This window comes from Nyctibius grandis (assembly GCF_013368605.1).
Source record: "Nyctibius grandis isolate bNycGra1 chromosome W unlocalized genomic scaffold, bNycGra1.pri SUPER_W_unloc_1, whole genome shotgun sequence".
NCBI classification, from domain to species: domain Eukaryota; kingdom Metazoa; phylum Chordata; class Aves; order Nyctibiiformes; family Nyctibiidae; genus Nyctibius; species Nyctibius grandis.
In genome coordinates this window covers 7,293,597-7,309,242 of record NW_027167472.1, presented here as the reverse complement: position 1 = coordinate 7,309,242, position 15,646 = coordinate 7,293,597, and positions in this window count along the sequence as shown.

The window sequence follows — 15,646 nt, the reverse complement described above, 5'->3', positions numbered from 1 at the left end:
TCTTTGGCCAGGGGTCCCAACTGCTTGGCTTCTCTATCTTCCAAGTCCAAGCTATTGGCCCTGTTATCGCAGCATTGGAGCAACGAGGTGATAATTGGCTCACCTTCATGGCAGCTAAAATCTTACAGCGTGTTTTGTAGCTCCTTCAGGGCTAGGGAGTGGAACGTTACCCCTGTGTCTGAGTCTTCATCCTGCGTTGGGTATGATTGAGAAGGACCTTCTCCCTCACCTCCATCCTCGCTGTCCTCTGCTACAAGAACAGATTTTCTTTTGTGTTTTCTCCTGGTTACAGGTGAGGGATTGGACTGGGCTGCTGGCGGCCCTGACCTTGAAGGAATGGAGGTATGTCCTTGAAACGGTTAAACCTGAGAGTGAAGAGGAATGTAGCAAGAAAACAGGATGTGAGAAAAACAAGATACAGAGTGATATTCCAGCTGCCAACCATGGACTCGTGGCCAGCACGCGACGCCCAATCAGCAGCTGTGGTCGGGCACGTGAACAGCTAGCCAGCTAGAGGGGGGAAGATATAAAAAATGGAGCAAAATAAATGCAGGCACTTTTTTTGCTTTTGCTCTTGCTTTGCTGCCTGCTTGGAACTATCCTTCTGTCTCTTGTCTTTATTTGTCCACCGTGACAAATATAACAACATACAGGGGCAACTGATACCGACGGAGGTTGAGTAGGGGTGGTCATGGCTGCTGTCAGAGAGGTTGGTGTAGCTGTGGTGCCCATTGCTGGAGCTGGCATGGTGACAGTGCCTGTTGTGGGAGTTGGCGTGGCTGTGGTGCTTGTTGGGGAGGCAGCACACATTGTAGGAGTTGAGGTGGCTTCACAACACCTACACCTGCACTTGCACTGATGTTTAACTTTACACCACACCTGAAAAACTTTTGGGAGAACCAATAATAGGAGCGTGCTACTACGATGGTCCCAAGAACATACAAAATTCCCAAAACCTGGTGAAGTCAGCGTGGCAGGAAAAGGAAAAGTATGATTCCCCAAGGTAAAATTACAAGTGTAGTGATTAACAGTGGTGGACAGGAGGTGCTCCAACTGCCCTGCTAAAGCCACTGCTGTTGACTCCTCCTCCCCGCTGCCTGTCATTGTTGCATAGAGATAAGCCACTGGGGTGATAATGGCCCACTTTAGCAGAGTACATAGACAGTAAAACCCAAAACAAAGCAAGGCCTTTCACCCAGCCACCAGCCAATAAGTCTGTCACCCTTTAAGGCTGGGCAGGCTGTTAACCAGATGGCAGACACTCTCTGTTAACCTTCTGCCCCAGAGGGAAAAGGGAAAAAAGAAAAGGGAGAGAGACTTACGGGTTGGAAAGTTAAAACAGTTTTAGTAAACTATAACAAGGAAAAGAAAGAGTATAATAAATAATGAACTGTATACAAAACCGCTACGGAGCTCCCCTCGATGACAATCACATCACCGCTGACACTGCAGGGCAGCGCTGGGCAGTCCCAAACCAGACACGGCAGCAGGAGGGAACCGGGTTCGTGAGCGAAGGCAGGAGCGCGGGCAGAGTACTCCCAGGATGGCGGCCATAGGGGAAGAGAGCACAACCCTCATGGTCCCCTAGTTTTAAACTATGTCACATGGGTGGGATGGAATGCCCTGTTGGTCAGTTCGGGTCACCTGTCCTGTCTGCCCCTCCCCGCAGGTGCGACACTCTATGGTCTCTTCCTCTGTGGGACAAAGAGACCCAAGTTCCCATGGCAACAGGCTGTGTAGTCAACTTCAGAAAGTACAGTCACTTAAAAGAAACTTAACTGAAAAGTCTGTCCTAGCCGAAACCAGGACACCCTGTCAATACCCACTTCTCTAGCCATCAGTCCCAACTGCTTGGCTTCTCTACCCTCTCATAGAATGTTAGGGGTTGGAAGGGACCTCTGGAGATCATCAAGTCCAACCCCCTGCCAGAGCAGGACCCATCTAGAGCAGGTTACACAGGACCACATCCAGATGGATCTTGAAAGTCTCCAGAGAAGGAGACTCCACAACCTCTCTGGGGAGCTTGTTCCAGTGCTCTGTAACCCTTACAGTAAAGTAGTTCTTCCTCATGTTGAGGTTGAACTTCCTGTGCTCTAGCTTGCATCCGTTGCCCCTTGTCCTATCGCAGGGCATAAGTGAAAAGAGGTTGCCCCTTTCCTCTTGACACCCAGCCCTCATCTATTTATACACATTAATCAGATCCCCTCTCAGTCTTCTCCAGACTAAAAAGCCCCAGGTCTCTCAACCTTTCCTCATAAGGCAGGTGTTCCAGTCCCTTCATCATCCTCATAGCCCTCCGTTGGACTCTCTCCAGTAGATCTCTGTCCCTCTTGAACTGGGGAGCCCAGAACTGAACGCAATACTCCAGGTGAGGTCTCACCAGGGTAGAGTAGAGGGGGAGGAGGACCTCTCTCGATCTGCTGGACACACTCTTCTTAATGCACCCCAGGATACCATTGGCCTTCTTGGCCACAAGGGCACATTGCTGTCCCATGGATAACTTGCTGTCCACCAGGACTCCAAGGTCCTTCTCCACGGAGCTGCTCTCTAGCAGATCGCCTCCTAACCTGTACTGGTGCATTTTATTACTCCTTCCCAGGTGCAGGACTCTGCACTTATTCTCGTTGAACCTCATTAGGTTCCTCTTTGCCCAGCTCTCCAGTCTGTCCAAATCACGCTGAATGGCCGCACAGCCTTCAGGTGTATCAGCCAAACCTCCCAGCTTCATGTCATCAGCAAATTTGCTGAGAAGACACTCTGTGCCTTCATCAAGGTCGTTGATGAAGACGTTGAACAGGACTGGACCCAGCACTGGTCCTTGGGGGACTCCACTAGTTACAGGTCTCCAGCTGGACTTGGCACTATTGATTACCACTCTTTGGGCTCTATTGTGTAGCCAGTTCTTAATCCATCTCACTGTCTGTTCTTCTACCTCACTCTTCCTGAGCTTGCTCACGAGGATGTTATGGGAAACTGTGTCAAACGCCTTGCTAAGGTCAAGGTAGACTACATCCACTGGTCTCCCTGCATCTACCCATTCAGCATTCTACGATGTCGTGACTATCAGGTTAGTCAAGCATGATTTCCCCTTGGTGAATCCATGCTGACTACTCCTGATAACCACCTTCTCTTCCATGTGCTTAGAGATGACCTCCAGAATGAGCCGCTCCATCATTTTTCCAGGGATGGAGGTGAGGCTGACTGGTCTGTAGTTTGCTGGATCTTCCTTCTTGCCTTTTTTGAAGACTGGAGTGACATTGGCTTTCCTCCAGTCCTCAGGCACCTCTCCTGTTTGCCACGTTCTTGCGAAAATGATGGAGAGTGGTAGAGCAACAACGTCAGCCAGTTCTCTCAACACTCTTGGGTGCATCTCATCAGGGTCTATGGACTTGTGTGTATTCAATTGCCGTAACTGATCACTAACCCAGTCTTCACTGACTAGTGGAGAGTATTCCTTCCTCCAGGCTTCCCCTCCTACATCCAGAGTCTGGAGATCACAAAGGCTGGTCTTAGGATTAAAGACCGAAGCAAAGAAGGTATTCAGCAACTCTGCCTTCTCTGCATCCTCAGTTATCAGGGCTGCCGCCTCATTCAGCAGAGGGCCCACACTTTCCCTGTTCTTCCTTTTGCTACTGATATATTTGAAGAAGCCCTTTTTGTTCTCTTTACTTCCTTCACCAGTTTTAGTTCTAAGAGGGCTTTGGCCTTTCTTGTTGCCTTCCTACATGTCCTGACAACTTCTCTATAGTTCTCCCAAGTGACAAGACCCTTCTTCCACGAACTGTAAATTTCTTTCTTCTGCAAGATTTCCTTCAGAAGCTCCTTGCTCATCCATGCAGGTCTCATAACACGTCTACCCGATTTTTTACTCAAGGGAACGCACCTATCTTGGGCTTGGAGGAAGTGGTTTTTAAAAACTGACCAACTTTCTTGGGCTCCTTTGCCCTCCAGAGTCTTAGCCCATGGGATTCCTGCAAGCAGATCTTTGAAGAGTACAAAGTTGGCCCTGCGGAAGTCCAGGGTTGTAATCCTACTTATTGCCCTACTTCTACCTTGTAAAATACTAAACTCCACCATGTCGTGATCACTGTCACCAAGGCTGTTCCCAACCTTAATGTCCCCAACTAGTCCTTCTTTATTCGTTAATACAAGGTCCAGCAGTGCACCTCTTCTCGTTGGTTCCTCCACTACCTGCATTAAGAAGTTATCATCGATGCACTGCAAGAGCCTTTTTGACTGAACATGTCTAGCTGTGGGGGCTTCCCAACAAATATCAGGGTGATTAAAGTCACCCATGAGTACCAAGGAGTGTGTTCTAGAGGCTACCTCCAGTTGTCTGTAGAAGGCCTCTTCAACATCTTCTTCTTGGTTTGGTGGTCTATAGTAGACCCCCCACAACAGTTTCACTCCCCTTTGCATGTCCCTTAATTCTTACCCACAAGCTTTCAACCTGTTCTACCCCCCCCCGGATAGAACTCAATACATTTCAGTTGCTCTCGCACATATAGAGCAACACCACCGCCTCGCCTTGTTGGTCTGTCTTTCCTAAATAGTAGATAGCCATCCATGACAACATTCCAGTCATGGGAGCTGTCCCACCATGTTTCAGTGATCGCAACTATATCATAGTCATGCAATCTAAGGCAGATCTCCAACTCCTCCTGTTTATTTCCCATACTCCGTGCATTGATATATAAGCACTTCAGAGAGGGAGTTAAGCCACCAGTTTTCCCTCTTGCTATCTGACCATTCCTGGCCACTTCCATGGTTACTAACTTATTAGTGAGCCCTGTGTTATTATTGCCCCATGTACCACCATTATCCACCTCTCGGTCCAAACCATCAGCTCCATTATCCCAGCAGTGGAACAGCCAAGTAACAAGTTGCTCACCCTCATGATGGTTGTAATCTTTACATAGATCTTGCAGCTCACTCAGGGACAGAGATTGAGTGGTCAACTCTGGTTCTTCCAGAAAGACTGGACATGGCACTTAGTGCCATGGTCTAGTTGACAGGGTGGTGTCAGGGCAACGGTTGGACTCGATGATCCCAGAGGTCTCTTCCAACCTGGTTGATTCTGTGATTCTGTGATTCCTCCTATGATGTTGTCCGAAAAGCGTATTCGTGCCCGGTGTGCAATAAACCCATCTCACACGCTCTGGAGAAATATTATATTTATTCTGTGCAGGGTGCTCAGTGGAATCATCCACAAATCCTAGAATCATAGAATGGTTTCAGTTGGAAATGACCTTAAAGATCATCTAGTTCCCACCCCCCTGCCACAGGCAGGGACACCTTTCCTCTAGACCAGGTTGCTCAAAGCCTCGTCCAATCTGGCCTTAAACACTGCCAGGGAGGGGGCATCCACAACTTCTCTGGGCAACCTGTTCCAGTGTCTCACCACCCTCACAGGAAAGAATTTCTTCCTAATATCTAATCTAAATCTCCCCTCTTTCAGTTTAAAACCGTTCCCCCTTGTCCTGTCACTACATGCCCTTGTAAAAAGCCCCTCTCCAGCTTTCCTGTAGGGCCTCTTCAGGTACTGGAAGGTGCTATAAGGTCTCCCTGGAGCCTTCTCTTCTGCAGGCTGAACAGCCCCAGCTCTCTCAGCCTGTCTTCATAGGAGAGGTGCTCCAGCCCTCTGATCATCTTGGTGGCCTCCTCTGGACTCATTCCAACAGCTCCATGTCCTTCTTATGTTGGGGGCCCCAGAGCTGGATGCAGTACTCCAGGTGGGGTCTCACGAGAGCGGAGTAGAGGGGCAGAATCCCCTCCCTCGCCCTGCTGGCCACGCTGCTGGGGATGCAGCCCAGGACACAGTTGGCCTTCTGGGCTGTGAGCGCACATTGCCGGCTCATCACCCATCACCCCCAAGTCCTTCTCCTCAGGGCTGCTCTCAATCCATTCTCTGCCCAGCCTGTATTTCTGCTTGCGATTGCCCCGACCCACATGCAGGACCTTGCACTTGTTGAACTTCATGTGGTTTGCACAGGCCCAGCTCTCAAGCCTGTCAAGGTCCCTCGGGATGGTGTTATGTCTTTGTTCTGAATTTGACGTTCCAGAACTCAGTATACCTGTTCTTGGCCTTAACTTGGCAATTGTTTATTGTTTTCCTTATTAGCACACCTGAACTTAGTAACTGTTTATTGTTTTCTTGATTAGCTCACCTGCAAAAGCTATGGTTAACTTTTAACTTAGCAAAAAGCACTAGGTAATTGATATCAATGTCCCTGGTAGGCCCTCGCGACCTGCTCTTTTTGTGTATTTCTTCTTCTGTACAGGGGCGACTGATACCAGCACTAGCTGAGTCCCTAGGTTAGCTGCATCACCCATCGCCGGGGGCTGAATAGCTGCAGTGCTTGTTGCCAGTCTGGGTAATCGCAGCAAGTGCTGCCTGGAGTCGAGTAATTGCAGTGCCCAGTGCGGAGATCTGAATGGCCTCTGGGGTAGCCGGGGTGCCTGCTGCAGGGACTGGCAGGGTCTGAGTATCTGCAATGCCCGTCACGGGGGCCAGGTCGGCTGCGGTGCCCATTACAGTGGTTGCAGCAGCTGCACAGTACCCACCCCTATACCAACGTTTTACTCTAAGCGAGAGCAAGAACTGAAAGACATTCAAAAGGCCTGACAATATGAGCTTGGTGGTTGAAGCATCCCACGGGTATTCAAAATTCTCAAAAGCAGTTGAAATTAGCCTCGAGAGAGAAGGAAAGCACTAAACAGATGTCTCCTCCTCAACCTAACCGAGCAAAAAGAAAAAAAAAAAGGTATAATTAGCAACAAAGTCCACTATCTGACTCCCGAAGTATTCAGAGGAATCCACTGCTGCTGTTTTGCTTGGCACTTCGCCCACTACTGTTACATAGAAATTAGAAATCAGTGCAATTACAAAAGAATTTATAATTCCATAAACAAATGCCAAACAACATAGCCAAGCAATACCTATAACCCCACGCTAAGAAACGATAAACCACACAAAACCAATAACAATCAGTGGTAAAGCTGCCCAAAGCAACTCTGAAAAGAAATCCCAGAGAATTCTGCCCAAAGACCGTGTTGCCCACACCAACATAATGAATACTTGTAACAAAAACAGTCAAATCTGTGAAAACTTCAACCCTTGGAGACTCTCAGATTAAAAGTCTGCACTTCTCCCGGGTAAGCTATTCACGTTGGGTGCCAAATAAACTGTCTCAGTTTAACCCACATCCCGGGCTAAACAATAACCAGTTGTTCTATCACCCCATGACCCCTCCCCAGCTGAGAAAGGGAATCAGGAAAAAGGAGGAGACTCGTGGATTGAAATGGGAACGGATTTAATAAAATAAGAAAACCAATATCAATATTAATAAAATACAGAGTTATACTCAGCGCATATAGTGGTTGCGAGCTGCGCACTCCCAGCAGTGAATGCCACATGTCAAACACTGCGAGCACCACAGCTCCAGCGAAAGCGTGACAGTCACAATGAACGGGAGAGCAGGCCTCTGGAGCAGAATGACGGGTGAGACTCTCCAGGGATGGTGACCGTTGAGAAGAGAGGGGCCATCCCCAGCAAACTTGCCAATTTATAGTGACGTTTATGGTATGGAATACTTCCGTTGGCCAGCCGGGGTCAGCTGCCCTGGGTTTCGCTCCTCCTAGCTTTAGCACCTGGCTAATTCGAAACTGCTAAAGGCAGTGGATCACCATGGAAACCCACATACCATGGCTGGCCATGGACTAAAGCAAAGTGTCTTATCAACTTTGTTCCCACCGTATCTGGTGCTGCAGTCTTCTCAGAAGTGCAGCTTTTTCTGAACAGAAAACTGATTCTATGATTCTATCCCAGCTAAACCAGGACAGTGGTACTGTGGGAAAACATAGAAGGTGGAAAGCTGCTGTGTGGAATCCTACAGGATGTGTTGCAGAAACTGCTGAAGGAAAAGGTGAATCACGTCAGTTTGCAGAAGTGAAAACCATGCAGCTGTCTGTAGATATTGCTGAACGAGAAAAACAGCCAGTACTCTCTCTATATACTGACTCATGTATGGTGGCAAACGCCCTGTGGGGGCGACTACAGCAATAGAAGCAGACCAACTGGCAGCACAGAGATAAACCCATCTGGGCTGCTGAACTATGGCAAGATATTGCTGCCTGGGTGGAAAACCTGGTTGTAAAAGTACATCGTGTAGATACTCACATACCCAAGAGTTGTGCCACTGAAGAACATCGAAACAACAAGCAGGTAGACCAGGCTGCTAGAATTGAAGCGGATTGGGTGGATCTGGACTAGGAACACAAGGGTGAGCTATTTATAGCTCGATGGGCCCATGACACATAAGGACATCTAGAAAGGGATGCAACATATAGATGGGCTCATGATCAAGGGGTGGACTTGACTATTGATGCCATTGCACAGATTATCCATGAATGTAAAACATGTACCATAATTAGACAAGCTGTCACTGAGGCACCCACAGAATAGACAGGGCAGGCACTCAAAATGAGATTTATTCTAACCAAAATTACTTAGCACTCCAACAAACAATAGTAAACCACAAGTTCAAATGCCAGGCAGGAATAATACTACACAGCTGACTTAACAATTCCTAAGTTTTCACGAACAATCCTTCAGAATGACGACCCAAAATGTGCAATCACTTACCCATAAAGTGAGGGCTCTCAATCCCAGGGAAGTTACCTTGGGCAGCGTCACAATCCAAGGGGAGAGTCCCAACTGCAGACCCACTGCTCTGAGGAGGACCAACTCAACTCACCCTCTGGCGGGACTCCATTTATACCCTAGTCGGGTCTGACCTGTGGTCAATTCTGATTGGCTGGGAGCCCCACCTTGCAGTGGCTGTATGCCTGGCAACAATCACCATAAGCGTGCGAAAAGAAAGGTAAGCATGTGAAAAAGCAAGGAAAGCGTGTGAAAAGCCCCCATCTCAGGTCAGGGCGGGTGCACCTGCCACACAAGCCAAGCAGCTAAAGCCTCTCTGGCATGGAGAACGGTGGCTGAAATATCAATATGGAGAAGCCTGGCAGATTGATTATATCACACTACCACAAAGCAAATTTTATGGTGACACAGCACCCCTGAAAGAATTGAATCAGACAACAGGACTCATTTCCTTTCACTGTGGAAGGAGATAAGGTCCCCCTAGTGTACATAAGGAACTGGCTGGGAGAAACAGCCTCAGTTATTCCTTCCTTGGTAAAAGGCAAATCCATTCGTGGGGCTGCTTTTGCTCAAGGACCAGGGTGTACTATGTGGGTAATGTGGAAGGATGGGGAAATCCAATCCGTACCTATCGTGGTGAAACACTGGTAGGTAGCTAAGCACCACATAGCCACTCGCTCCCTCCCCCCTGGTAGGACAGGGGAGAAAATTGGAAGGGAAAAAGTGAGAAAACTTGTGGGTTGGTGTCCTGGTTTCATTGGGATTTGGTTTCAGTTTGTGGCCAGCCATGGTGATCAAGGCCCTCAGCAGTTAAATCCAGCGCAGCTGCCCCAGGCTGGCCCCCAGGTGTGTTCTATAGCATTGACATCAAGCTCACTATAAAAGAGAGGGTTCCCTGTGTGGGGGGGTGTGTGCCTCTTCTGCCTCTTTTCTGATTCCTGGAGCAATTTTCCAGTGATCTGTGAATGAGTATATTTTTGACTGTTTTGTGTTGTCATTTATATTGATTTCTTCATTTCATTAAATCTGGTTAACTTCATCCTACAAGTCTCCCTCTCCTTTTCCCAATTCCCTTCCTCATTTGGGGAAAGGACATTGGGTGAGAGGAAAACTGCTATTGTTTAGCCCTGGGTGTGGGCTAATCAAAGACAGTTGGGATAAAGACAGTTTAATGGGGAAAGCAAAAGCTGCACGCACAAGCAAAGCAAAACCAGGAATTCATTCACTGCTTCCCATGGGCAGGCAGGTGTTCAGCCATCTCCAGGAAAGCAGGGCTCCATCACGTGTAATGGTTAATTGGGAAGACAAATGCCATCACTCCAAATGTCCTTCTTTCTTCCTTCTTCCCCCAGCTTTTATTGCTGAGCATGTCATCATATGGTATGGAATATCCCTTTGGTCAGTTGGGGTCAGCTGTCCTAGCTGTGTCCCCTCCCAACTTCTTGTGCACCCCCAGCCTACTCACTGGCAGGGCAGTGTGAGAAGCAGAGAAGGCCTTGACTCTGTGTAAGCACTGCTCAGCAATAGCTAAAACATCCCTGTGTTATCAACACTGGTTTGGTCATAAATCCAAAACATATCCCCATACAAGCTACTGTGAAGAAATTTAACTCTATCCTGGCCAAAACCAGCACATTCTTTGCCCCTTATTCCATACCATTTGCATCATGCTCAGGTCCCACACTATCCAATGCATCCTCATTAACCACCACCCCCCTTCCCGTCCTTTGATATGCATACACAGATATCATTCCCTTAGTCTATGGGCCACCCCTGTGAAATGTCCATAAAATGTCCATTGAGTTTATTTAGTCCATGACATTGGGCTCTATCTGTTATGGTGGTCACTCAGGACAGGAGAGGTGGTGTGTTGCATGGAGTTATTGGGCACCAAAGCTATTTCAAGTCAGGTCACTGCTGCACTTGCAACTGCTTCTTGGGAGATTATACTCCATTGGTTTGAGTGGTTCCTGCTGTAGTACTTCCTATAACATTGTGCTGGTTTTGGCTGGAATAGAGTTACATTTCTTCATAGTAGCTAGTATGGGGCTATGTTTTGGATTAGCGCTGACCACCCAACCAGGATGAAGAGGTAGATGAAATATTCTAAAAGCATCTGGGAGAAGTCTCATGATCGCTAGCCCTTGTTCTTGTGGGTGACTTTAACTTACCAGGTGTCTGTCAGACATACAATACAGCAGAGAGGAAACAGTCTCGGAGGTTCCTGGAGTGTGTGGGAGAGAACTTCCTGACACAGCTGGTGAGTGAGGCAACTAGGGAAGGCGCCCCACTGGACCTGTTGTTCACAAACAGGGAAGGACTTGTGGGTGATGTGATGGATGGAGGGCGTCTTGGGCATAGCAATCACTAAATGATAGAGTTTTCAATTCTTGGAGAAGTAAGGAAGGGGGTCAGCAGAAATGCTACCTTGGACTTCTGGAGGGCAGACTTTGGCCTGTTTAGGAGCCTGGTTGACAGAGTCCCTTGGGAGGCAGTCCTGAAGGGCAAAGGTGTCCAGGAAGGCTGGACACTCTTCAAGAAGGAAATCTTAAAGGCGCAGGAGCAGGTCGTCCCCATGTGCCGGAAGATGAGCCGGTGGGGAAGACCAGCCTGGCTGAACAGAGAGCTTTGGCTGGAACTCAGGAAAAGAAGGAGAGTTTACAACCTTTGGAAGAAGGGGCAGGTGACTCAGGAGGACTACAAGGATGTTGTGAGGCTTTGCAGGGAGAAAATTAGAAGGGCCAAAGCCCAACTAGAACTTAATCTGGCCACTGCCATAAAATGCAATAAAAAATGTTTCTATAAATACATTAGCCACAAGAGGAGGGTCAAGGAGAATCTCCATCCTTTACTGGATGCGGGAGGCAAGATGGTGACAAAGGATGAGGAAAAGGCTGAGGTGCTTAATGCCTTCTTTGCCTCAGTCTTTAACAGTAAGACGAGTTGTTCTCCGGATCCCCAGCCTCATCAGCTGGAGGACAGGGATGGGGAGCAGAGTGAAGCCCCCATAATCCAAGGGGAAATGGTTAGTGACCTGCTACGCCACTTAGACACACACAAGTCTATGGGGCCAGATGGGATCCACCCAAGGGTACTGAGGGAGCTGGCAGAAGTGCTCACCAAGCCACTTTCCATCATTTATCAGCAGTCCTGGCTAACCAGGGAGGGCCCAGGGGACTGGAAATTAGCAAATGTGATGCCCATCTACAAGAAGGGCTGGAAGGAGGATCTGGTGAACTCCAGGCCTGTCTGTCTGACCTCGGTGCTAGGGAAGGTTATGGAGCAGATCATCTTGAGTGCTATCATGTGGCACATACAGGACAACCTGGCGATCAGGCCCAGTCAGCATGGGTTTATGAAAGGCATGTCCTGCTTGACTAACCTGATCTCCTTCTATGAGAAGGTGACCCGCTTACTGGATGAGGGAAAGGCTGTGAATGTTCTCTCCCTGGAAAGCCTGTAAAGCCTTTGACACAGTTCCGCACAGCATTCTCCTGGAGAAACTGGCTGCTCATGGCTTGGATGGGTGTACACTTTGGTGGGTAAAAAGCTGGCTAGATGTCCAGGCCCAAAGAGTTGTGATGAATGGAGTTAAATCCAGTTGGCGGCCGGTCACAAGTGGTGTTCCCCAGGGCTCCGTACTGGGGCCACTTCTCTTTAATATCTTTATCAATGATCTGGACAAGGGGGGATCAAGTGCACCCTCAGTAAGTTTGCAGATGACACCAAGTTGGGCGGCAGTGTTGATCTGCTTGAGGGTAGGAAGGCTCTGCAGAGGGATCTCGACAGGCTGGATTGATGAGCCAAGGCCAAGTGTCGGGTCCTGCGCTTGGGTCACAACAACCCCATGCACCACTACAGGCTTGGGGAAGAGTGGCTGGAAAGCTGCCTGGCAGAAAAGGACCTGGGGGTGTTGATCAATGGCTGGCTGAATATGAGCCAGCAGTGTGCCCAGGTGGCCAAGAAGGCCAACAGCATCCTGGCTTGTATCAGAAATAGTGTGGCCAGCAGGACTAGGGAAGTGATCATACCCCTGTACTCTGCACTGGTGAGGCTGCACCTCGAATACTGTGTTCAGTTTTGGGCCCCTCACTGTTGCCGCTTGTCTGCGGCAAGCTCCGTTCGGTTGCTGGCTGGCCTGAGGCTATCCGCACCCCAGGGCCATTGAGCACTGACACCAATGTGAGGATGCAACAAATGGCGTTTATTTAACTGCGCAACAGCCTTATATAGTCGTCTTGTCCCGTACGAACTCGCATGATAATGACACATCCTGCTCCTTTTGCCACGCCTACCTTCCGTTACAGCCCGAGATTTTCCGGTCGCCGTACCCTAATCTACCTACATTTCCCCCTCCCCATGCTTCAAGTCATGCGAAGTGAAGCGTATCGCTGATTCTGGAGCCTTGCGTCAAAGCGTAAGCGTAGCTGGCGGATACAACATCCCGAGCCCAGGTTCTCCAGTAAGATTCCCCTGCAACTCCTGAGATGCAAAGCAAAAGCAAGCTAATCATGAGCGCATTGTTTAAAGCTTTTGTTTCACTCAGCAACGGTCGCCGTTCCTCATCTTTCTTGGCGCCCCGCCGCTTTACCAGACTCTCTGTACTGTCATGACTCCTCACGTCTGAAGGTCGAGGCTGGTGCTGTTTCGGCTTCCCCCACAGGTACTCCTGCAAAACATAAAGCTCGGACAGCGTACATATTACTTCGGGTTAGGATTTTGTTTTAAATCAGGGCGCAAACAGCGTGTAGGGACCCACTGTATAACATAATCCCGTTTGATGGCGGCATACCCCCTCCCGTGATGTAGCAGCTCCCAACCTGTTTCCCACTCCGCTGTCCCAGGGAACCGAACCTTGACTGGGGGGCCCACTTCTGGCACCCCTGGACCCCAATGTCGCTCAATTGGGGCACGCTCTTGGTCTCCCCGGGCAAAATGATTTAAAGAATAAAGAGGGCGATGTAAAATGTGAGATTGGTAGTTGACAGGAATTACATCTGGGAATCCTTCCCCCTCCCCAAGAATCTTAATTCTGTGGTTTTGTTTCTTACTTAAACCTGGTTCCCTGTGTCTCGCAGAGCCCAGTCAGAGAATCCCAGCCTTGGTTACCCATAAATCCTGCTCTCTGTTGTTGAGCCACAAAGGTTGTATTGACCATTCGTTGCACAGTTTTCTGCAAACATGCAAACAAACAGGGTAACACAAGTAGGATAATGCCTATTATAAACATTCCCATAAGCAGACTCTATCTACAAAACATGCAGTTTACTTCAGAACATACTGTTATTCTCTGTTATTCTAGCTGAAAGGAAAACTACTGACAGGAAAGCTGATTCTGTTTAAAGGTAACACAGAGCAGGCCTTTTAGAGCCTACTCTGAGGCCTACTCTTGCTAAACCGTTGCTAAACCATCTGGTATCAATTTCCCCCTTTGGAAGTAGTTAGATTTATTATCTCACTACTTCCATATACTATTCTCAATGATTGCCTCAACACAACCCACGCAGATCCCTATGATAATTATAATCACAACTACATAAACTATTCCCTCTAATAATGTGGCTAACCATCCTTTTAGAGACAATCCACGGTACTCCTGCGCCTGTAGAGACAGAAGCATAACCTCGACCCATTAGTAATAGTTCCCCTGGTCCCAACCACTCGGTAGTACCTGGTTCCCTATACCACACTTTGCCTTTGTTTTTCACATAGCTTGCTCCCTGTCGAACTGCCTCCCAATGTATTACAATTGGGGGTCGCTCCTTATCTCCTGCTAAAGTTAAATGGTTAAGTACATAAACAGCTTTTGCAAGTCTCTCAGAAGGTTCAGTCTCCTCTCCCCCTTTTTGTTTTTGCAGAAGCTGTTTCAATGTACTATGAGCACGTTCCACAATCGCCTGACCCGTAGGCGAATGAGGAATCCCGGTGACATGTGTAATACCCCATAGTTGACAAAAATTGACGAAAAATTTATGAACAGTATGCTGGTCCATTATCAGTCTTAAGTTGTTGTGGAACCCCAGGACTTGTAAAGCAAGCAAGTAAATGTCATTTGACATGACGACCTGTTTCCCCAGTTTGTGCTGTTGCCCATATTATATGTGAAAACGTATCAACAGATACATGAACATATTTGAGCCTTCCAAATTCTGCAATGTGAGTAACGTCCATTTGCCACAGTTGCAACGCACTCAGTCCTCGAGGATTTACCCCTATTCCAATTCCCATGCCAATTTTCTGACAACTAGGACAAGCACTAACTAATTCACATGCTTGTGCCATGGTGAGTTGAAATTGTTTCGCTAACATTTTCGCTGATTGATGAAAGAATTGATGGGATAGGTGTACTTGTTCAAATAAATTTGGTGATATTTGCGTATAGGACACAAGTGTGTCTACTTTATTATTTCCAATGCTCAAACCTTGATCAAATTGATGACTACGAATGTGAGAGACAAAATAAGGTATCTCTCTGAGGTTTATTGCTTGATGCAACTGTAGCAAAATAGTGTAAAGTCGCATATTTCTTATTGGTCCATTTTACAAAAACCTGATATATCGCAAAAAATTCAAGTGTCTGCAATGAGTCCTCAGTTTGTCCTGAGAATTTACAATGTTTCTATTGTCCATCCTCTTGCCAGGTAATAACTGCTGAATGTGATTGCTTTCCTGCATCAGTAAAAACAGTTAGTCCAGTCACAGGTATCTCTGATCTGATAGGTTTTTCTTCCCAATCCTGTTTGCAAATAAACTGTAGCTTTTTATCTTTTGGCAAATGTGTTAACAATTGTCTAGTAAAGTCCTGTAAGGCCATTTGAAAAAGAGTTGACTGATTTGTTAATCACTGTAGATAGCATCTGAGTCTAGTCCGGTAATGTCTGTAATCCTTTTATGCACTTTGACAAGCAATTGTGCTATTGCTTCCACTCTGGTACAAATTGTTGTTTTAGGATGAAAAACCAAAGAGTCCACTCGAGCATTGCC